Below are 24987 nucleotides of genomic sequence, written 5' to 3'. Positions count from 1 at the left end.
TTCAAATTTCCCAGAGTTCCAGAACTTTCCAATACAATGAAAGCAATAACACACTCCATCCAATGTATTCCTGTAAAGCTTCAACATCGTAGGTGTGTGTTTTCACAGTTTTTGAACACCCTGGATTTGGTTTTGCTCTAAAGGCACTCCCCATCTCATTTTCTGCCAAAATGAATTGGTTGTCAAGTGAATTTAGTCACAGTAGTTCTAAAAGTTTCAAGCTGTGATGATATATGGAATATTTGCACATATTCAATACAAGGGGAAAAGTGTTCCACTATAAGGCAAAATACAGTCAACGTGCATGTCATGCGATGTAAGGGGAGACGATGGAAAGAACCTTGAGTTTAAAAAAACTAGAAGCAACAAGCACCTATTGTACATTTGTCCTTTTTGCAAGCTTTTCCCATAACTGTGCTTTTGCTATAGATGTGTTTTATTCACACAACATTTTTACTTGTTACAAATTGATAAAGTGTATAAAGCAAACAAAAAAAACTAGATGTTGTATTCAATGTTTTATTAAGAGTAGCGCTGTATATAACTAGAAAGTAGCAAATAAAAAAACAAAAAGGAAAAATGTATTTATGTAAGGGGTGCGCTATTTCACACCGACCGGGTGCGAGCATCAGGTTTGAAAAAACTACCCTGACCAGTTGACTGAGGAGAAGAAATTCCATCAGTGTGTCATCACATTATAATATATTGGCCATCACATACATATCCTGTTTGTTTTGCAAAATCTCTAAGGTCCTGCTCACCAGAAGGTATTGGCGCGCTGTATAGATACAGTGTAAAATGCGCTTACAATTTAAAGAATATACAGAAAACAAATATCAATGCTTGCTAGATCTGCAAATATACATCAATTTAAAAATAGCATACGTTTATTTATATACAATTACAGAAATTCCAAATAGCAGAAATTCAAACGTTCTTTGAAAAAGCAACTAGGCATGTGATGACGTGTGTGTGTGTGTGTGTGTGTGTGTGTGTGTGTGTGTATATATATATATATATATATATATATATATATATATATATATATATATATATATATATATATATATATATATATATATATATATATATATATATATATATAAATACACACACACACACACACAGAGTATTTGCCTTATTTACTGTTCTACTGTACGTTTGTTTACTATAGGTTCTGTTGACTGTGTTTGGCTAAACGGGCAACTCAACTTCAGTCTGTCTGCTAGAAGCGTGCATTACTGTCCACACCACCAGCTCTTTACAATAAATAACAAACCATTCCACTACAGTCAGCACTCTTGGTTTGCAGTGGGAAGCAAAGTACACATGTGTTAATGGCATAAAATTTATATCCCGTTGTAAATGCGAAATAAGAGAATTCCACCTGCATGTGTGCAGAGCATTCAGAATAATCTAGTATTCCAAATACTTAATATTCTGAATACTTGCCATGTAAACGTACTGCAAGACGCTGTGGCTGGTTCACCATTTTGTTTATTGTGGGGTGTTGTCAGAGGGCACTTGACTGTAGAGGGATGTGAGTTTCAATTTAGGGGCTTAATGTATTACAATATCTGGTTAGTCTCTGTAACCCACACCCTGTGCATTCAACAGCACAAACAGTCATCTGTGATTCGGTTTTGCTTTCCCAAGCCTACTGAAAAGCACCTCCAAGACCTAAGTGTCATCTCTGTATCTCGGATTGAATGGTAGATTTGTCACGGGTGACAGTCATCTCCTTACTGCTGACCTGTTGTCTCCTCCATTATGTCACAATGTGTAATTATTATTGTTGCTCCTTATAATGAAGAAAGACTTCTCACATGTCGCCCAGGTCCTGATGAAGTCTTGGAAGGGGCGGGGTCTTGATGACAAGCTGGTATATTCCTTTTATTTTGAAAAATTAATTCCAGCTGTGATGTCAGTGTGCTACTGGTCTTATTTAGAAAACCTTTTTGAGTAGAGTGGCTCTCCAGTAATGTGATTTGGGTGAATTGTTTGCAACACTATTTTAACTCAACACCGCACACCTGTACCGAGACGCCTAGGGGAGATGACAACTCTCAAAACAGGCCTTGAGTATTCCCTTTTTGTTTGCATAATACTTAGTTACTCTAGTTAAACACTTTTTTAAAGTGTCAGTTTTTATCCATTATTTTGCATGTTTCAAAAACAGTTCTTAAAACAAAGTTTCCTCAAAACAGTCCTTAGTTTGGTGAATTGGGCCTAAAAAGCCTTAATTGTTTCCAAGGCAGATTAACAACAACTTCATTAACATGTGCAGTGTGCTAAGTAAACCATTTTGTTTTGGAGGACGCAGTGCTGAACACACAGGTAATCGAGGTGCTAGGAGTTCACACTAGTTTGGCATAACAACCAGTGTTTAGCAGTTAGCATTTAAATGGGGATGAATGAGGGAGGGCAAATGGCCAGGATTAAATAACTGTAGCCTGTGGCTGGTTCAAGTATAACCCTACAGTGCACTTGGTTGCTAATTGGGGGATGTACAGTGCTTTCTCCACACGAGTTCTAACTGGGAACCTTGTGTTGAATTCCAGGAGACACTGCCAGGATTGAGTGTGTGTGTACAGCGTATGAAAACCTTCTGTCAGCAGGAAGCTAAAGACCGAATTGGAGTAGGAGGTGATAAAAATGAATGCCTTATGACAGTTGTAGACTTTAAATACTGTAGTGTATCAGCTTTACTAAATGTTAAACATTTCCATAATAGTTTTAAGTCGATAAGTAGTTTGCTGCTTTTGAAGACCACTAATGAGTCATTCCATGAAAGTAGTTTGTTAAACTAGACATATCTAATGACAAACCGACGCATTTTCTATGGAATCTGTACGGCTTTTTATTGTGCCTTCAACTCCTAAGTGACTATCCTACAATTGTCTAGAGCAAGTTTCTTGTATTGTGATAAAAATAATGTTTTGGCAAAATTGTCAGTTTTTGGGAATAGTATTTACAGTAAGTTCAGTGGACTTGCAAACCCCAGTGGAAGAGGACCTCTTCTGTCAGTTGCCAGTCAGAGAGCAAGTTTCTTGTATTGTGATAAAAATAATGTTTTGGCAAAATTGTCAGTTTTTGGGAATAGTATTTACAGTAAGTTCGGATTGTGTTTCAGCATGTCTTGCAAACCCCAGTGCAGCTTTGCCAGGCTAACGTTCACGTTTATGGTGTTTTTCTGGCTTTCGTGTCTGCTCCAATGCTTGCCGTGTCGTGATGTTTTGCATGGCACACTTCAGTTTTAGGAATTGCAGCACTTGGTTAGGATTGGCTTAATTGTTGGAAAGGAGAAAATATGGTTAGTAAATAAATGTAGGCCCTAGGTCAATCAAGCTTTCTGTTTTGTTTTCTTTTTCTTGATCATGGTAAGCTTTGAATTGAAGCCTGAACACAGAACTGCAGACTTGTACCGAAATACCATAAATACCTACATTTAAATTGGTAAGGCAATACTCCCGAACTGTATGACCTAAAGAATCACTGCGTCTGTTTTGTAGGTACTTTTCTTTTATGGGGCAGCCCTCTCACACCATTTATCTATTCGTCAGTTCATTTTTCACAAATTAGCCTGTGATTCCTACCGAGCGTTTTCATGAGCGAGACAGCTGCCTTATTGCCTGCTCTGGTGGAGACTGTGGTTCAATCAAATTGATTGATTGTCCATCATGCGCTATGGATTGCCTGCCTCTTGATTTTGTTTGCCTTCTCCCGAGAACCCATCTGTCTCTCTGAGTTAGGGCTTCTGTTAACCAATTGCCTGCAGTTTGATTGCCCAGCACAGAGGAACAGAAAGATGCCTAGAGAATCATCTGGACCATGGGAGCCATAACCGGCTTTGGTTCTGATATCTGATTGCAGAGAGGAGGAGGAGGAACATTCATTGTCTTTTAAATGAAGCAGGCTGTGTTCTCATCTCAGGAGAATGTTAGTCGTTGGGGCCTACAGATAAGCTCATTCTAATTAAATTGTTGCAAGTGCTTTTGTATCCCATTGATCAGCTGCTACAAAGGTTCTGGTGTCAGGACCTACGGTCACAACAGACAATGAGCATCCTGGCAGCTTTAGAATGATTAACAGCTCATTTGCTGAAGGCACTCTGTACAGTTGCACCAACTGTAATAAGATCAATATCTGCATATACAGTATAACCATGTTCTTGTCTATACAGTCCATTCCTACAATGACAATTTTGCTTCTGGAAACTGATGTAGCACCAAATATATAATTCTCATAGAAGTGTACAGTATTACTGTTTTGACAGAAAGCATTGCGATTAGGTGAAATGCTCCAAAAAATTTTTCGACACCCGTATCCTGTATGAAAACCCCCTCCACCCCCTTTTTGTTCATCGTAATATTATTGCAAGTGTGCAGTTAAGTTCAATTAAATAAATCTGATAGGTATAAGACGGTGAGAACTGGAGGATTCATTCATTAGTCATAGTGTAGTAATCTTGGGGGTGAAAGGCAACGTGAAGTAGCAGGTTTGTAGAAATGCAGAATTCCAGAATAACACCTTGTGAAAGTGTTGATACTTTGTTCAATATGAGTGCAAATCTTTCTCCTTTACACATTGTATGATGGTTTGCTTTAGACCCTTTTTGAACCTTGTTTTGACAGTTTGTACTGAAGAAACTCCTCTGCTGGCGAAAGACATTTACACCAAACGAGTCAATGGATTGCCTGTGTGTGAAAGATATTGATTTACCACCTGCTGTTTGTGTGCTCTTTTTGGAATTGATTGTCATTCCGTGGTTCATTTCTATTGTGTAATGTTAATAGGGTCTGCTGCTATGATTGCATTGGAAAGGAAGATTAATAGTGACGGACACAACCCAAAAACTTTCAAAGGCTGTGTTGGGGTTTTGTCCAAGGCTGTGGTGGTGGGGGTGGTGGTGGGGGTGGTGGTGGGGGGGGGGGGGGGGGGGCATGCGACCCACTGTGTGACTAAGGTTTAAAAATTTTCTGAAAGAATGTAAAATAATGATTGCTGCCCCTGTACTAACGACGGGGTAGAAAAAAAAATATGCATACACCCATTCACGTCTATTGTGTATGAAGTCTATAACAATCAACTTTGAGTGAGGTTACCAGAAGCTGTGTACCGGTGAAGTCGTTTACATGGCTTTTCTGTAACTCTTTCTGAAAACAGATTATATATATATATCTATATATATATATATATATATATATATATATATATATATATATATATATATATATATATATTATATATAAAAATATATATATTAAGTTTATTTGAGTATTTCTAAATGTAGCCCTATTGAGTGTGGATAATAAATCACTTTGTAATTGAAATATTTTCGCACATTGAAAGAATGGTAAATTAACAAACTTTCAGCACAGTAAAAGGGAAACTAATAAAGATGACATGTGTTAAGATTTTGTTGGCTTATGAGAGTCTGTCCTTGCATTTTGTCTTGCTCTACCTGGGTCAAAGAGTGTCGACCCACATCCCGAGATGGGTCGGTGTGAATCGCGTACGACCGGGGTACGTGGTTTCACACTACACAGGATTGTGACCCGGGTAGCCAGAGCCCGGGTTGGGACCCAGGTAGGAGTGCCGGTGTGAAAGGGGCTCAAGACAACATGGCAGAAGAATGCCGCTCACAACACGTTCCAGCTGGATAACACGGGTGTTAATAAAATCTTAGATCTATTTAATGTTTAGCGTTCTATGGGGTGGATTTTACTCTGTTTCTAACCAAAGTCAAAGAACCTTTATCGTATTTTAAATGAAGCTTGACAAATACCAGGCAGAGATCAAGAAAGAGGTGGCCCATGTAATTTGTGTCTTCCTGTGCTGTGGAGATTGAGGTGTGCTTCTCTGTCTTGTTCACTGTTTGTGCAAACAGATTTCTAATTGTTGGGCACCAGTGTGCCTGGCCTGTCAGCTCTGATGGATGGTGTTGTTAGTTTTAAAGTGTGTAATTTAACAGTGAAGCGTTGCAAGCCCAGCCTTCAGCCCTGAGTGATCTGGGGAGCATGTATCAGCTCTGCTGGCTAAGCTACTAGCCCATCTGGTCACTTCATCTACTTTGTTTTGGAAGAAAGTTACCTTTATTATTAATTAATAATAATAATAAGACAGTTATTTCAAGAAGGCATTTTTGCTCATGAAACCACTGTTTCAGACACTGGGGTCGATTTTCAGTTGGTCTAAATGGTGGCAGATCTAAATACTGCCTTCCTTTTTGAATCTCTTATTTCTTGGACCCCCTCTGGCATTTTTACATATTTCTACAGCCAGAAAATAAGACTTGCATGCACTGTTAGGCATTTGATTTTCATAGACTTGGTTTTCAAATTAATTCTTGTTGGCAGTGTTTAGATTGTGTGATACTACCCCTATGTCATGTTCTATTTATGCATTGTTTGCTCAATGTTGTACAGATTTACACTTGTATAATGAAGTTGAAGATGATAAAGTAACTGCACTCTTATGAGAGGAATCTTTTGGGATTTCTGAGAGTTCATCGAAGCATGCAAACATGGTTAGAAAATTAAACCATATATAGCATCTCTACCTACATTTGAAGTGGGTTATTCAGATTGTGATAGTAAGAGCCTTCTGGACAGAAGTATAGCTCTGATGACCAAACATCTTGGACAGCTCTAAAATAAACAGTTTTATGTCCATTTTCTTCTGTCACAGTAGCTTTTATACCTCTATTTAATGTCTTTAGGACTGAAGGGTGTTCTTAAAATGCCTGAGGTAGAGAGCATTAGCAATTGGAATCTACAGCAGGTTTGCATTGACTGAGCAGAAAGGGTTAAGAGTTCTAGCTGTTGTGAAGCAGGGTGAGGTGAGCCTCGTGGCAGAGCCCAGTTATTTAGCAGTCGGTAACTGAGGACACGGCTCTCCTAGGCCCCTCCATGTGAATCAGGCCTCTGAAACGTGGGCAGGTGGCTGGGAGGATGGATTAAAAACACATTTCCATTCCCTTGTTAAATTACCAGGAGTGTGGCATCAAAGAGAGTTCGCTGCCACAAGGCACATAGTGTACTTCAGCCAAAAGGCCTTTCCTCCCACTCTCCTGCATCCACAGAGAGCATACTGTTCAATAAGTAAACAAGGCAGGCTGTGATTTAAAAAAAAAAAAATGAATACATCAATAACCTCAGGGTAGGTAGCTGGGGTTCTTTCCTCCCCAATGCACGCACGTCACTGTCTATGCTTTTGTCTTGCATCTAGAGAACGAATTGTCCTGTTATGATGAAACTTGTTAAGGTGCTTCCTTTTCAGAAAGTTATGGAGTGTTTCATAATCCCACTTTACATTTGAGCATACATCTAGCGAGCCACTTGTGGTTAAACGTCCTAAGGACATTCTTTAGCAAAGGTTATCGATAGCATTAACGTTTTGGGCAATATGAGCCACACTGGCATTTTGTTTCATTTCTACCCTAATTTAGTTAATTGGACCAATTAAGCTTCTAATAAGGTCCAATAAAGTACCTTGGGGTGCAGTTGGAATAAAAACCTGCAGGGACACCGGCCCTCCAGAACAGAGTTGTGAACCACTGATCTTGAGAACCCCATGTAAAATTCTGATGAAATTTTGCCTAAGACATTGTTTAGTTTTGAGTGCATCGTAATATGGCAAGTACAGTGTATGAAGGCTGTCTCGGTCCATCCATTTCTCTGTATGGCAAACTTACATTTTTACATACTTCTAGAGAACTGCTTATTCAATTGCGATGAGACTTACTCTGGATATATTTTAGCACAAGCTATGGAGAGATACTGTAGGCTCCTTATATTTTTCATGTAGATACAGTGGTTATGTTCATGTTACTGAATCTTTTTGGGCTTCCTCAGGCTACTGTACACATGAGCTTATAGAAGAACTTCCTAAGTAACTTCCTACCGCTGCAAGCAGTAGCAACAGCTTGTTATATGGCAAGTGGGAGGCAACTTTTACACCAGCGGCTGAAACCTTTGGTGAACGTAAACAAACTGGATTGCCAACACAGCCGAAGTAGAATGTATTGAAAAACTACAGTGGTAGTAAACCTGAGAAATTCCATTTGTTTAAGCAATTTAACATGACTGGTGGGAAATTCAAGGATGGAAAGAAGACTTCCATTGCATAGTAGCTTGATTCATTCCTGGTTTTATTTTGAGTTTAAGAAGACATACCTGAGACTGTTTCCTATATGTATACACTGTAGCTGAAAGGGGTAAACTGCCATGCAATAGGAGTCTGGCTTCCATCCGTGGATGTTGCTGTTTCTAAGGGTGCTTATTTTTCCAGTAATTAAACATTTCTATATTTTGATGAGGATTCTGCTTTTTGTTGGGACCTAGCCTCACCTAAGGCTTCATTTGATCCCCCCCCCACTCGCCTTATCTCACCCCTACCCATATAGTTTCTGCAAACACAGCACCCTTTAACATCATTCCCTTACCACTCCTGTCATTTTTAAATAGTATCTAATGCTACCTTGACCATGACTAGCAAGAACAGGGTTCTGTGAAGTCTTGTGCAATAAGCAGTGACAGGTAGGCACAATCCTGCCCTTTTTATTAAGTATGTCTGTACATTTCAAAAGGGTCAGCTGGTACTATCTCCTACCAACACAATGCTGCTTTTGAAGGGGTTTTATATAACCAAGTGGAATCTGCCATTCACCTTCATTGGGATTCCAAACCCTGTTATTCTGTTGGGTACAGTTCAGTTTGAATTATAAAGAGTCCATTGACTGTTTCCGTAAAACTCATAACTTTGTCTCTTTTTAAATTTTAGATTTAGATTTTATATGAAACATTTCTTTGCCACAATAATACAGGTTCACTTCCTGTGTTACAAGTAACAGCATTCCACTTGCTGCACATAGTAAAGTATGTGTGGGGTCCTGATAACAGTAACACAAGAACTGAAGCCATTGCTTTATGGGTTGCTACAGGAAACAAAACAGGCAAGTAACAGAACAATAAGGCCTAATGACTGTAAATCTCCTTTATCGTTGTATATAATCGTTGAATAACAAACACTACGTGTTGATATCCAGTTAGTGTTGATTTAATAAAGGGATTCGGCCCGAGTTGGGTCCTGTTGCCAGCTGTGTTCAGGCCTGGCAGTGGGCAGACACTGGTTACTATGGCAGCTTGCTAGATCTGCCGAGTTGAAAACATTCCTCATAGATACTCCCTGAAATACCAGAGGAGCAACAGCAGCACCCTGGGCAGGCCTGCAGCTGGACTGTGTTAACACTGTGCAGACTTCAAGGTGAACCAAAGTCAGAAATCTTGTGCTTTTTCACTCTGACTGGATTTCTTATTTATTTTTTATAAAAATGTTTTTTAAACCATGTGCTTTTTTTTTTTTTTTTTTTTTAACAAAGGGTACAGTAGTGTCATATTTAAATCATATGACAATAAAAACAACGCTGTGGAACATTGTCACTGAACTGTTTTTTTTTTTTTTTTATCCATGGCACTGCACTCATGAAATATCAGTGCACACAACACAAGTACCGATAAGAATATTAAGGGATCCTTATGCCCGTTAACTAGTGCTTCATTGGCACACTGCTTTTATTAGGTGACACTCTCCTAAATATTCTATTAACTCTCCTTTGCAGCATCTGTCTGCCAGATTCACTATCTATTCGAGAAAAAAATGATTTAAAGGGGGGGGGGCAGAAATTACAGTTCCGAAAACCATCATCCTTGAGTCTTTTCAAAAGATGAAACTAAAATGGAACTTTTTGGCCTAAATGCAGCTTTGTTTGGAGCAAACCCAACACAGCTCAACACCCAAAGAACACCATCCCTACTGTGAAGCATGGTGGTGGCAGCATCATGTTATGGGGATGATTGTTGTCTGCAGGGAGTGGGGCACTTGTCAGGATAGAAGGGAAATGAATAGAGCAAAGTATGTAGAAGTCCTTGAGGAAAACCTGCTGCCCTCTGCAAGAAAGCTGAAACTGGGACAGAAGTTCACCTTCCAGCATGACAACGACCCAAAGCACACAGCCAAAGCTACACTGGAGTGGCTAAGGAACAAAAAGATAAATGTCCTTGAGTGGCCCAGTCAGAGCACTGACCTAAATACAATCAAAAATTTGTGGCATGACTTGAAGATTGCTGTCCATCATCGCTCCCCAAGGAACTTGACAGAGCTTGAACAGTTTTGTAAAGAAGAATGGTTAAATACTGCCAAATCTAGGTGTGCAAAGTTGGTAGAGACCTATCCCAACAGTCACAGATGTAATTGCTGCCAAAGGTACTTCCACCAAGTATTAACTCAGGGGGGTGGAGACTTATCCAATTATGATCTTCCAGGTTTGTATTTTTAATATATATAATATATATAATTTTTTTTTCTTGATAAACTTTTTTTTTTTTTCTCTCCTTAACAGTGTGGAGTGTGGATAAGGGGGGAAAAAAAATCCTCATTTAAATGCATGAAACTCTGAGGCACTGACGCAACAAAATGTGAAAAACTTCAAGGGGCTGTAGAGCTTCTCTAGGCACTGTAAATGATCCTAATGAAGTTTTTATTTTTTCTTTCCCTGAAGTTGCATGTTTCGATATTGAGGGGTGTGCAGTGCAGAGTTTGTATGGAAGTGGGACGGGAAACCCGTGTCAGAACTTTCTATTGCCGGATAAATGTCTGTCTGTCCTCTGATTTGTAGAGCCTATGTCTAAAATGTATTTCTTAATGGCTGCCTAGAAGATACAATCTAAAGCTTTCATTCTTCATCGCTTATTAGTAAGTAAAAGCTAGGCAGTTATCTTTCACAGACTGAATGATTTGATTTAGTGATTTTTAGAGTCTTGTTGTTTAGTTAGTGAATGTTCATTTAAGTCTTGCCCATTCTGGACAGCATACTAAATGTGAAGAACATACTTCATGCTTTAATTGTTTGTGGGAAAACTGTTCAAACAGACATTGCTGGAATGCATTCAGAGGCACAACTTCTCATGGTCTTTGTTCCTTTTGGGTAACATAATTTCCAAATGTTGTCTTTCAACAATTTCTTTTTGTTCAAACAGAAGAGTGTAAATCATCCAGAACTTCACACCATGATACATTTTTAAGGTAAAACTAAGGGGTTTATTTGATCCACCTATACCCAGCCAGAGCTTCTCCAAGTAGGGTACAGGGTCATCAAATCAAGCTGACAAACGGCTGCTTTTGCTAAGTCGTTATTTAATTTGACTTGGAGGTTGATTTAATCAACCTCCAGTATACCCTGCTGGAAAGAATGAAAGAATATTCGTTTCAGTTTTTAAAGACTATTTGAACATGAAAAATCCACATTTGTCCCAGCACTGGTTATAAACATCCTTCATTTTTGACAAAAAGACGACATGACTCTACAGTATTTCACTCTTTTCGGGTTTGATATGATCTGCTGGAATTTTTTACAACCTGGTTTGAAGGCTTAAGCCCCTTTCACACTGGCATGCTCTACCTGGGTCAGAACCCACCCAGGATTGATCTGGGTGACAGACGCAAGTACACAATGCGCATATTAATGCCCTGGAAGCAGCGTGTCACAGACGCTTGTCCAAGCTTCTCTGGATTGAACCATCAGCCCAAATGTTGTTGCGTCTGCTCATGAACAGCTGTCATGCATTTTGTCTGTCTCAACCTGGGTCAAAGTGTGTCAACCCACAACCTGAGGTGGGTCGGTGGGATCTGGGTCAACCCGGGTACGACCCGGATATGTGGTTTCGTACTAAGCGGGATTGTGACCAGGGTAGCCAGAACCCGGTTAGGAGTGCCAGTGTGAAAGGGGGCTTATGTCAGTTGGAAAGCTCGTCATTTTCGGCTTGTCATGATTACGATATTTCTGACTGCACCAGCAATTGAAGTGCATTGTGACAACATGCCTGGGATGCCTGCGTTGCGGCGCTGTGTCTGCCCTGTCATGTCATTTTGTGTGTTGGCCCCTGTTCAGCCACACTGCTGGCAGCTCACTCTGGCTGTTTCATCTTGGATCTGTAATGGATGGCTTGAGTTTCACTGCAGATGTAAAACGATGCATCATCTCTGTAGATCCGATTTTGAATGCAAAAATCCATGAGTAATCTGATTACTTGAAAGAGTCGACTCATTCCATCACAATAATGACATTTATATAATATTCCTACCAGGGCATATTTTAACCCTTTAATACCTTGGGTATAATCCTGACCTGCTATCATGATGTATTGATTTTTTTTTTTTTTTTTTTTTTTTTTTTTAGTATTTTATAAATGAAATGTTATTTTACAGTTGTTTCTAAAGTTCAGAGGGATCAATGCCACTGCTACCAAGCTGAGGTTCCTTTCTCTTTTTGTACACTTCTGATTGGTTTCTGAAGAGATGCTTGGGAGGGGTGTTGGGTATCCTATAGTCAGGGTGGGGGTCAGCGTCTCTTTAAATCAATTTCCAAGTCCTTTTGAAGCAATTGGAATTTATAGTTTTGAGACATTTAATAATTGCTGTGATTGTCCAGCTGCTTTCATTTGATGCTAATTTAATTGACCAACAATGACTTAAGTTTGGAGTTATTTGTTGCCACTAGGAGAAGCTCATTTTAACAGAATACTGCTAATTTGTAATTCTGATCAATGATGTGTTGGAACTGATTTAAAAGGTTAAATACTATTAACTAGGGAGGAAGTCTCAATTAATGGCAGTTAAGATTTTTTAGCTGATAATTTAACATTGTTGTCCAACCCTATATGCAGCAGAAATACTGACTCTCTTTGAATAGTCTATGGGCCATAAAGATTGTGCGTACAGTTATTAGTTTGAAAAATGTGCTGTATGCTCTCTTGCACTCACCTTGAATCACAAGAGCATACATGCTTGTCTGCCTCTAGTGGAAGATGAGGAAAGTGCATCTCCAAGGGTATAAACATGATTATTTTAAGACCTGCATCATTTGTTTATTGTGGCCTGCATTGATTAACAGCACTCTGTCAAACCCTTTCAGAGAGAGAAACAGAAGCCTGCTGAGTTTTTTGGTTAAACTTCTGCTGTAAAACTAAACAAACTGCTTGACACTGAGACATCCTTGAATTGTGTTTTTCTCCTTTTAAAACAAATTAGGTGTTAATTGGAGTCTTAGATCTGCAATACAAGGCTTGTTTGTTTTTTGTGATTGATAGGGACATATTTTCTTATTACAGCTTATGGAAACTCCATCACACAGTTGTTAGAATGAAGGGCCTTCATTGCCAAAATTACTGAAGAACTACAGTAAACAATGTTGAAGTAGCGCCTTTTTGCATTCAGTGGTTGCAGGAATGTGTTGTAACAAGATTTAGTAGATTTTCACATGTAGGTAACAACTTCAAAGATACCAAGTAAAGTAAACAGTTTCAGTGAACTCCTACTCTCTAAGTAACGTTCATATATGCTTTATGATTTTAAAATTACACGTGAACAATATTGTACCTGTAAAATGCACGAGGTCACATTATCATGACGTTTTCACAAAGATGAAGGATGTCTTTAGCCAAAGTGTTGAAAACAACTTGTGTAATTCAAAGAACAACCTCAGTGCTCAGTATGTTTAGCATTATGAGATGTGATAAATGTTAATTGATATTGTTTAGAGGTGGTGTTCCTATAAAGCAAGTCAACTGAAAAGTAGGAAGAATTACCTTAAAACAAGAATGAGGTTAATTCCTGCAAATATTCTAATATGGTAGTTCCAATAAAGGTCAAACAACTTCCATAGAAAATATTTTGTTTTTGATCATTTCTTCTAGGCTAAATTTCCAACCTTCGATTTGAAGTTGTTGTTGTAGCTGAACATCAGGTGTTGGAATAGTGCAGCCGACCACAGAACTGAACCCCAGCAGAAAGAAACCCCTTTCGCTTTACCGTAACGCTCCAGTACAAAAGAGTCGGCGCTTATGAAACTGTCAGCCTAGGTGCTTTTATACAGCTGCTTTGGTTAAGAGAATAATAAAAAAAAAACCAAAAACACCATGAACCTCTAAGATAATATGCATACCAGTACCAAGGCTAGTGCTTGCACAACTCCTGGGGTAAAGTCCAAGGGTACAGACTACAAAGCAACACACTCTGTCTGATCTTTGGCACAGTCCCCTCTCTATTTACAGTATACGCATTTCTGGCCCATAAGCATCTGTTCTTGGCTGTGTCTGCCTTGGTCAGCAGTGTATTAATCCCAGCGGGAGAGAATTTGATTTCCTAGCCAACCGGCGCTTATCTCTGTGGCACTGGCTTCTGAGGAGGAGGAGGAGGAGTTTAAACTGACAGCAAGTGAGACAAGAATCTGGAGACTGATGGATGTTTTAAACACTAGAGAACAGTAGCCTAACAATTGCTTTTAATTTTGTTCTCTACCTTCGTGTACTGTAGCCATCTCGCAATATGAACACTTCTATTAAGACCTTAGACAAAAACTGCCTTAATTCTACTTATTTTTTTGTTTTTGTATAATAATAATAATAAAAAATTGTATTGTGTATTCTGATATAAGTAACTAATAATCTAATTATGTAGCTTTAGTTATTTAAGGATTTTATAGAGGTTGGAACAAAAACAAAAATGGTATTCAATATGTAGTACATATTGGGCTGTCCTTCCCAGAACTGAAACATGTTATGTTAATGTAGGGTTACCATTTGACTCCATACACTGGGAACGTTTGGGACGACTCTGGCTTTGTGGTACATTTACCTGTTTTTCGGGCACTTTTAACAGCAGGACTACATTTACAGCCTGACCCTGTGTACATGGAGTTGCATGTTAATCCTATGTTAACAGAATCCCTGGCAGATGTTCTGTATGTATGCTACATATGTCTGTTGTAAGTATCACGGTGGGCAGATTACCAGATAAGAGTAATAATCAGAACTAGGTTAGCAAGTGCTTCCAAGGCTTCCTTGTGAATCAAGTGTGATTTGTGTGTGATTTTACAGGCATTTCTGGAGAACTGATTTCCACCCCCGGCGTCCCTGAATCAATTAGGAGACATTAATCTTTGAAGACTGGTCACATATGCCTCCTGAACAATTAAGACCTTTTAGACTCGTCGCATTGATCTGCTCCTGACCTGGCTTCCTAGAACACTCAGTTGATTGAGTAATGACAGCTTTCGTAAGTTCTGCACTCAAACCTGAGTTTCAGAATGACCCTAAATGAAGTGTTATTAAAATCATCAGGAGCCTGGACTGAGAGCAATCAAGACCCTGTTAAATAAGTGGGTTCCTCACCTTTAACTGCATGGACTCCTAATTGTAACCCTACAGACTCATGCAAGACCTATTGATGCTGTGAGAAGTGTGGTCAATCGAAGCAGGGACCGGATTAGTCAGATATTACAAGAACTGAAATCCAATATAGCTGGAAAAACTAGGACTAGCGAGTTTCTAATTGTATGGCAGGCCAAAAGATGCACCCTAAATCTGTCTGAAATATTAAAATAAGTACCCTATAACTAACAAGGGGGAAGAGATACAATATTGTGTGCAGGACTAGTGGGAGCTTCTATTTCGTATATCTATAAATACTGTATATCTCGATAGCAAAGCCTGATTTGAAATCTAATCAAATGCATTTCGTCTATTTTTCATTGTGTTAAAAGCTACAGTAAAACTGTTATCTTTTATACAAAGACCGGAATGTAAAGCCTCAATTATAGATTCATCACCCATCACACTTTGCCTCAGAATTGCAGTAGCCTACATTAAATAACCATGCGACTTGAAGCACTGTCCTGGGTTTTTTATGGATTTTTTTCATTTTACTGTATTTATAGAAATCATATGCTACGATTTTTGTTTTCCACTGTATCTCTTTGGGGGGGGGGGGGGGGGGGGGGGGGGGTTGGGGTTATTAGGGCTGCAGCAAAGTGTATATTTTGACCTTTGAAGGTTCGAACCTTCGATGGTACTGCTTTGCATAATTTACTGGTGACGTCAACCGCAGCTGCTTGTTTGTTTGAATAAATCCTATTTACAGGTAATCCGTAGAAATGGAATAAATCAGTAGTTTTAAAAATACATTATAGAACAGTAATCATGTTTTTACAATTTAAATTTACATAAAGTGCATGCTTATTTACACAATTTGATGTTGCTTGCGATATATACTGTAAGCTTGCATTGCAGCAGCACCAACTGCTGCGGACTTGGGCAAAACAAAGCTTGATTTAACAGTCACCATTCCAAGATGGTTATCAGCCTCATTCTACTACGAAAAAATAATAGTAATACTACTAATAATATGAATTTATGCTTGTCAAGTGACCCCGGAGATCGGTTGTGCCTCCGTGATACATCAACAGTCGCTTACACAGTTTGCATTCAACTTTATATTTTCTTTTTTTTTGGTTCAGTTGGGCATTTAACCAAAAAAAAAACCCAAACAGCATAGGGGTTTCAAGACATTTCTTTCAATACAGCTTGCGCTACACAACGCTTTGCTGTCAAGACGGCGAATTGAGAAATTAAAGTTCTGCCTCTGGATAACACGAGGGGATAGATAAACAAGATATTCAGGGCATATTTTACAACAACCACTACAGGGGGGGTGATACCTCTCCGTGCTTTGGTATACTGCACCCTGCTCCATACACGGCAGCGGCGCCATATAAAGTTGCTACGTACATATTGCTACAACTTTAGAGACATTTAATGTGTGATTTTGTAGTAGTCACACATTCTCAAACGGACCTACTAGATTTACAGCCCTCCCTTATATATTGCACTTTTTTTTTTGGACTTAACATAAGAAAACCCTGTGCTCAAAAAAGCATCTCAAAAATAGCAAAAACAATACGGTGCGTAGACCAGAGTAATAGTGAAAAAATGAGAAGGTCCGCACTCAATTTTCATTTAAAAATAATTCATTTAACTTCTGAAACATATATTGTGAAAATTTAACACAAAGAAAAGACGTTTCGCCCGTAAACATTGGTGTTTACAAAAAGTACACGTGTGTTATTTACATGGAGGATAACTAAGCTTTTTTTTTTTTTTTTTTTTTTAAATGTATTATGAATATCTTGCAGGGTGTTGAGTGAGGGTAACTGCAATGCATTTCTGTGCGTTTGCTTGGCTGGGTATAATTTTTAGGAGGTGAATCTCAAGTGTGGAGGTATAGCGGGTGCAGTAGCATCGGTGAACAAAGAATAACTGGTAAGCAGGATAAAACAATAATTGGGAATTGTCAAGCAAGACGCTCTTGGAGATTTGTGTCTGCTTTCTAATCATTTGCAGTAAGACTGGATGTGAATTCTCTTTAGTGATGCTACAGCTTTAAGTTGGTGTAACCTTTTTAAAACTCTACTAAACACGGCTTACTTTGGCCCATTGTAAATGGGATATGTGTTTCGCAAGAGCCCTACAGTACATTTCCCTCCAAGTAGTCTAAAGCTTCCTTGTTAGTGCCACAAACATAAGGCCACTGTGTGTCTCAAAGCTGATGCTGAGCTAAAGCAGCTTCACACTCCACCCTGCGTATTTTAGAAGTTGGCCCAACATCAGGCTCCAGCTACATGACTGTGCTTTAAATAACCTGCCGAAGAACTGGCTGCCTGTATGAACAGGATCCGGTCGGAAAAAGGGTGTTTGTTTCCAGTTACCAGTATCCTAGTTTTTAATGAAATATTTTTTAAACCATTTCACGTTCCAGATGGTCGAGACTCGGTGAACATGGAATGCAGCTGTAAATTCGCTTGCACGCCTTTTTTCTGAATGTTTTATTTTATAGGAGATCAGTTTCAAAGGGACTTTTTGCTCTCCTTTTCAATCTAAATCCGTACTGCCGACCACAAAGGGGGTTTTCGTTCAAACAAAACGAGAATAGAGCAGACTGCCTCTTCTGTGTAACATCCGCTAATTATAATCGGAAAATGAGAAGATTTCTTTTAAATACATGGGTAAATGTAGAGGGAATTTTTTTTAGATATTGGCTTAATCACAAATCCAAGTAGTTTTACTTTTAAAAAGAGTAAAAGAATCGAGTTTTCAAACAGTAATACAATATACACAGCTGCATTACAAGTATAGTTTGGATCATGCTGCATACTGTATATAGATCTGACAGGATTTTTCCACATGTCTGAGAACTACAGTAATACTGCAACTTGTTATAAAAAGCAAGTGTGCTTTTATTTTAATCTAAGCTTATAATTAACAACCTAGACTTAAATATGTTAAACTTATTGGAGCAGTTAAGTTGATGAGGACAGTAGGTACAATTATATGGTGATTGTACAGTTTTAAAATGATTGGCAACTGTAAAACTTTAAAATACATAGTTATGAAACACATTTGTAAATAAAATGTAAGCAGCTCTATTCCAGAGTGTGTCATACATATTTCATACTGTATATGGAGTCACTAAAATGCTCTGTTTTCTGTCCATTTAAACTTAAATATATTGATTACCATGTAGGTAACTTTTCAGTTTAAAAGGCACTGAAAGGAGATGGCTTCTCTCTCTCTCTTTTTTTTTTTTTTTTGCATAAAGGTAAAAGATATTTTTGAAAAGATATTTCATTATCTGCTGATTTGACTTGGTTCATGCCCCCGAAGGCAACCTCATTAATTTTGAATGAGTAACTGGAAAAGGTCAGTTCGGATTGGATTTATGGCGCAATTATCCTCCTCCTGGAGACCATGGAAACTACTGCCGATTTTAACTTAAGTAAAAAGCAAAAAAGTAACACAGAATAAAAAGCAAAAGATTTAAAGTAACCGTTGCCATTATCGGTTTTATTTTAAGTACAGTGAACTCTGAGGTAAACACTCTGAATCCTAAATAATAGAATTTAAAAATATTTCCCTCCTTGTACTCTACACTGCAACAAATCAGTGCTTGTATAGAATTCATATCAAGAAATATTTTAAAGCATTGTTTTGCATATTTGTGTATAAATTCAAAACAAACCCTCTCTTTGATCTGTCCAGTTGCATATCAGGAATAAGTGAGAAGCAGGCAGGATTTCTTACAAAACTAAGAATTCTCTTCAAGGGAGAGACCCGATATGTCCTAAAACTACTCTATCTTCTCAGCTTCTCCCTTATTTAAAATGAATCCCACTATGTTTTAAAAACCATAATACCCAGCTGGTGAAGTATATTATTCTAGGAATGCAGTCGTTGGGTTTCTGGATAACTATAACCTGCTTCGGTTTACTTTTCATGGGTCTTGACATCAATGAAAGCACTTAGAATATATTACTGATTGGCAGTGCACTTTTTGAGGAGGATTTATGTGTGAAAGCACATTCTTACTGCTAACGAAACAGTGAATGATTAGGTCTGCATATGACTAAATCAAAAGACACATTGCCTGCATAGTTTGAACGATTCCGTCTGTTAAGAACGTCTGGAAAGATTGTTTTAACAAGACTGGATCAATTCCGCGTACAAAAATAATGAATGTGATTTTGTTGCAGAACTAATTGATATTATGTACTTTAGACCAGGGCAGTACAACGGATGACTCTATTATCGTGTGTGTGTCTGTCTGCGCGCAGTAGTCTTGGAAGGCTCTACTTTAGGGTTCATAATAAGAAGAAACAAAAACACTAAACTGTTGTAAGCGACATATGTTCCAATAAAATAAGTTGAAGGCACCCTGAAGAAATCTTTAATGACTCGTTTCAACTCTCTCCATAGTCAGCCATGTTGCCGGGAGAGAAATTCATCTCAATGTTTTTGTTTTCCATTTCTTTTTTCTTGTTTTTCCATGTTTCAGTCTTTTACTAAGAAAACATTCCTCCCTTTTGTTCTTATAGTGACATTAGCCGGACACTGCATCCCCAGTCTGCCAAGGGGTTCAGAGGTCGGAGTTCAGTATTTGTACCAATTTGAAACACTTCAGTGCTTGTGTTTTAAAAGCAGGTAAGGAAACCTGTTTGTTCACACAAACTCACAAACATTCATAGTGAATCACACGTGAACTAAAAATCCTGCAGTATTGCCTCTCCTAAGTAACTTCACAGAATGACTGCCATATGATAACTAATTTTTAAAGTGTGTATTTACTGAACAAAATAAATACATATTATACAATTGAACACAGCTCTCACGTTGCCTATGGAGGTCAGCCATCCTGATATTGCTCAATAATGGAACAGCATGTACAATAAAGCATGGCTGAGAGATGAAACTAATTCATGACACCTATTTTAAAACCAATCCTTACTGATGATAAGCTCTGCAGTGTCTGTTACTGTTAATATTGTCAATGCTTGGCAAACTATTGGCACAACAAGATTGCAGTCTTGAGTCGAAGGGATTATATTAAAGATATAAGTAGTTATGCTAAGCTTGAATATTGCCCACCACAGGAAAGAGCATTTTGTTTCCTTTGTCCTGAGACAAAACGTTGTGTACAAAGGCTTTGTGAATTGGAAAAAGCCTGCTGAAGAATATGATACATATGAACGATGTTAGATGTGTGCATTTAAAATGAAGATATATTTAAACAAAAACGTACAAGACTAGGAAACTGGAATTTTTAAAGAAATGTATTATTTTGGTCCCCGTCTAAGTGATGTGTGTTTTTAAAGCCTAGTAGGACAAAGGCTATATGATATTGTTGCCAGGACAACAAGATGCTTTCATCTCAAACCTGTGTGAAAATGAATACATTTCCAATTAAATGGGCTGCATTGATTTAAACTGGATGAATACAAGTACAGCATAAATGACCCATCTTACAATAGCCCATCTAGACCCTACTGCATATAATTGCGTTAGGCCAACAAGGCTTTACATATTCGGTACTATACAGTGATGCTTGTACATTGGGATTCACACTAATATATAGTGTGATTTATTGTATTTAATTTGTTATTTTAAAGCCCTCTCCTCTTATTGGAAAGCCACTTTAAAATCACAGCTGTCAAGGTGCATTAAATAGTGAGGCCCTTTGTGTTTCTGTTAACAGTTAATTCACTTTGGGTTTAGGCAAAGTGTTGTCAGAAATGTCTCTGTATGGTAGTCAGTCGGGCATTGTGCATTGGGTCAAAGGTCATTCCAAAGGAGTAAAGGTTAAACTGACTAAACCTCAGCTACACAAACTGTTTCGAGTTCCCCAAGACTCAATTTTTTTCAGGAGTCAAGTGCAGGAATTTTGTTTGTGTCGTTTGGTGAAGAATTACAGCAATTAAGGACAGTCTCCAAGTCTAACGGACAATTAACTCCAACTTCTTATCTACATGCTATTTTACACATGGGCTAAAACTGTAACAAGGATTTGAGAATTGAATAACCACCCCCAGCAGCTGGGGATCTTTGGCTTGAACGAATTACGTTTTTTTTTTGTCATAACCGCTTCAGCAAGGATGTTGGAATTGAAATTACTCTAGCAAATTTAAGATGGTGATAAAAATAATAATGTTGATGAGAATACTAATAATGAAGGCTGTTGAATGGCCCATAGAAGCCATGTAATCCTGGTCTTCATAAATGAGCCACTGGGTTAACCACTCTCACATGTGCACTGAATGGACAAAGCAAGACGAGAGGGAGTCAGTTTAATGGAAAGAATCCAGTTCATTATACGCAGTGACACCAGGCTGACTGGAACACATTAAGCATTTATAAAGACTTGCATTCCCCTGTTTGTCTAAACAGCGATGTTTCAAACAGACTCTCACTGAATACATACTGTACGAGATATTCCCTCCTTTAGCTACACTATGGTCTTTTATTAATTGCTGTGGTCCTAGTAGCCTGTTTAGTAGTGTATAGCTGTTAACTATACAGCAACTTAATCCTTTATATTGCCAAAAAACACTCACTCAAGGGGTGGGAGGCAACGTCTGGGGGGTGTATCCAAACATCCCACCCCAAGGGTGGGCATTACATTCTCGTTTATCACCCACTACCCCATGCATTTGATTGTAGCATCTGGGGAGCAATTGTTTCCTGCCAGAGTTCTAAAGTTCTGTGCTGCTTGTTGTTGAATTCCTTTCGGTTTGACAGCTCGTGCTGGGGTCGCACTCAGTGTTTGATGTTAATGTGCTTCCTGTGTCAACCAGCCGGGTATTATGGGAAATATCAAAAACTGTTGAACAGTTATTATGCAGTAGGCTATAGAGTATCCATATTTAGAACCAGCTACAGTAACTGACCTCCTGTTATCCTCCCCCTTGAAAATGCTTTTTATTATTTTTTTTATTTTTTTGTTATTATGATTATAAAGGGACATTTTACTTTTAATCTTTAACTCTCATCCATAATTTAACTCTCATTTTTAAATGTTAGCATACCAGTAATCCAATCCTGTTTTTGGGGGCCTATTAATCCAGACATTTTGGAGCCAGGACAGTCTAAACATTACAATTAGAGTATACTGTCATAGAGATTCATCCAAGGAAACTTATTTTTGTGTAGACTCTTCTAGGTGAATGTGAATGTCATATGGGAATTATATTGGCTGTCTGCTGATGAGGAGCTGCTGTAAGGCTCAAGTCTTTATTCTTTGTAAATAGAGGATACTTCGTGGAGCTCTACGAACACTTCATTTCAGAGATGTACATGTTTTTGAATGTTACATGTTTTAATCAGTTCATCGGTTTTGCGTTTCGACTGTGTCCAAGCAGTATTTTCAAACCTATTGCACGGGATACTTGACCTACAATTTTTTTTATACTGTAGCTCTTGAGCCATGTATTGGACGTGCAGTTAGTGGGTAGGTGTGTTTGATCAGGTGACCGCTGTGCAAATCTCATTATTTTATTGGCCCCATTGGTGGATTAATTACTCCTAAAAGGGTCATACAGACTAGCCAAATAGATTTGAGCGTTTTAATGTCATTATTTTAATTGTATTTAATTGGACTGAGTAGTTGTGAAGCATGTGGTTTCAGGTGCAAAACATTAACATCAATTACATTTTAGAACAGTAATGAATGCAATAGTTTTCAAATATAGTGCACAGACAGCAAAGTGTTATAAAACTGTAAAACAGTACATTCACAAATAGAGCATAATATGTATGATTAACTAATCGTTATCTTTATTTTTAAGTGGTGACCAGTCGACTATTCAACTATTTTTATCTCTACTATTTGGCAAATTAGTAGTCGAACTACCCCTAAAAGACTGTGGATAATTTAAACTGGGACTCAGAAGTCAATTAGGCAAACTAAGGGGTAATGCAATCTTTTCTGTGTATCAGTCTAGGTGAGCTTGCCATATTTCATTATAAAAGCAAAGCCATCATTGCAGATATCAGTAAATATAGCAGGTAGAGATTTACATGTGCCTCTTCACTTCTAAGGCAACAATTGTGTGTATTAAAAAAATAATAATAATAAAAAAATAACATTTGGCTCAGGGAGGCTGTGTGGGTCCAGTGGTTAAAGAAATGGGCTTGTAACCAGGAGGTCCCGGGTTCAAATCCCAGCTCAGCCACTGACTCATTGTGTGACCCTGAGACTCTGCAACTGATGCAACACCCTAGTCTCGCATCTTGTAAAGCGCTTTGTCATGGTGGTTCACTATAAAAGGTACAGAAGGGACTGTCTGAGACCAGCATGCTTGCAGATCAGCTTCACTGAATAACGGCTTGCCCTCCGTGCTTCACGTGGCTTTCTCTTCTCACTTAATATTCTTGTTAAAGAAGCCAGTGGCTTTCTAGAACACTTTCCTGCTTTAACTGAAAAAAAAGAACATGCAGAAACAGATAAGTTGTTCCATCAATCTCGGCATGAATACAAACAATAAGAAATAAAATTCAAAAACATTAAGATACAAGGTTTGCATGACTTTTCAAGAGTACTAAGCATCATGTCTGTCCCATACTGTAATGTACATGGTCTTTCACTTTCTTACTGAACACCTGTTGTATTTAGTTGGATCAGAATGTTGAAGACCTGTAGATCTCCCTCTTGGAATCTACGGGTTAAAAAAATCTCATGCAGTGATAATTCTGTTAGGCTGAAGCCTCTGTCCAGTTTAATCTGACTGTAGTTCATTATTTCACCTATTATCTTTTTTAGTCTGTAACATGTTCTGTACAGCTTGTTCATAATTTAATTTATCAGCTGCACAATAGTCAATTTAAACATATTGTTAGCTGCGAGGGAGGAAGGGGGCAGTTGATTTGCTTAAAGGGGTATAATTTCAGTTACGTTGTTGTTATGCCTCCCTTTCGCTACATAAATAAATAGTGGCTGCTCATTTTGAACTGCACGGTGGACCTCTGGTACTTTCAGCAGGTCATTTTTAGCAACTGGCTGTATTTCGTATCTCTTTCTATTCTCTGTGCTAATAAGTTTAATGGTTCCAGTTGATCAAGTCCATGTCCTCAAAGCAGCCACAATATTCAGTAGAGCTGCCCTGTCAGCTTGAGGGAGGCCCAGGGCTGTAGACAGTAGCAGGGTTGTTGAGGTCAAGGCTGGGGTGCGATCACATAGCTGTGAGGGGAAGCTTGTGCCTGACTGTAGCCAGTGCCATTGTACCTCACCTTTCCTAAAACGAAGTATAAAATTTAAAAGTAAATCATCTGGTGATGATATCTAGCCTCTAGCTTTGCACAACAATCCCATTGTATTTACTGAATTATTTTTTATTTAATCGCCTGTGTGTGTGTGTGTGTGTGTGTGGTACAGTTTGTTGCCTATATATAGAGAACCGCTTATCCAATTGTGGTTTTATATATAATAGTACTGTGGATTTTGGTGATGGTGATTTTTAATATACTGATGTATCTAGTTCTGTATTTACAAATGTATTATTTTGAAAGGTTTTAAAGTCTTCAAGTGCCATTTCATAATTGCAGTCCCTTCGATGTTGTGTTGATTTTGAAGGTGAAATATGTTCTTGATGGCGGTCCACCCTGATGCCAGTTTTAGTTGCTTGGCCACTGTCTTTGCTTCCTCATTCCAGAAAGCCATGTCTGACTCTGCTGTGAAGAGGTTTGTGATGGACCAACTTAAGTACCATATTTGGATGTATTTTCAGCATGTAGTTTTCTGTTTTGCTGTAAAACCCCAAACGTAGAC

General features: G+C 38.4%; 1 protein-coding gene across 4 annotated transcripts in view; it reads left to right on the top strand.

The window, feature by feature from the left end:
• The window catches only part of LOC121298015 (plexin-B1-like), a 126772-nt gene that overhangs the window by 46245 nt on the left and 55540 nt on the right, over positions 1-24987 (top strand). The window contains exon 1 of one of the 4 annotated variants that reach the window (XM_041224701.1): positions 19788-19871. The exons of the other annotated variants lie outside the window; for them this stretch is intronic. The gene's annotated coding sequence lies outside the window, so the exon portion shown is untranslated. Of the gene's footprint in view, positions 1-19787; positions 19872-24987 lie in introns of those variants that run through there. 4 annotated transcript variants of the gene reach the window in all.

This window comes from Polyodon spathula, chromosome 23 (genome assembly GCF_017654505.1).
Source record: "Polyodon spathula isolate WHYD16114869_AA chromosome 23, ASM1765450v1, whole genome shotgun sequence".
Taxonomy (NCBI): Eukaryota; Metazoa; Chordata; class Actinopteri; order Acipenseriformes; family Polyodontidae; genus Polyodon; species Polyodon spathula.
This window is presented reverse-complemented; position numbering and strand designations above follow the sequence as displayed.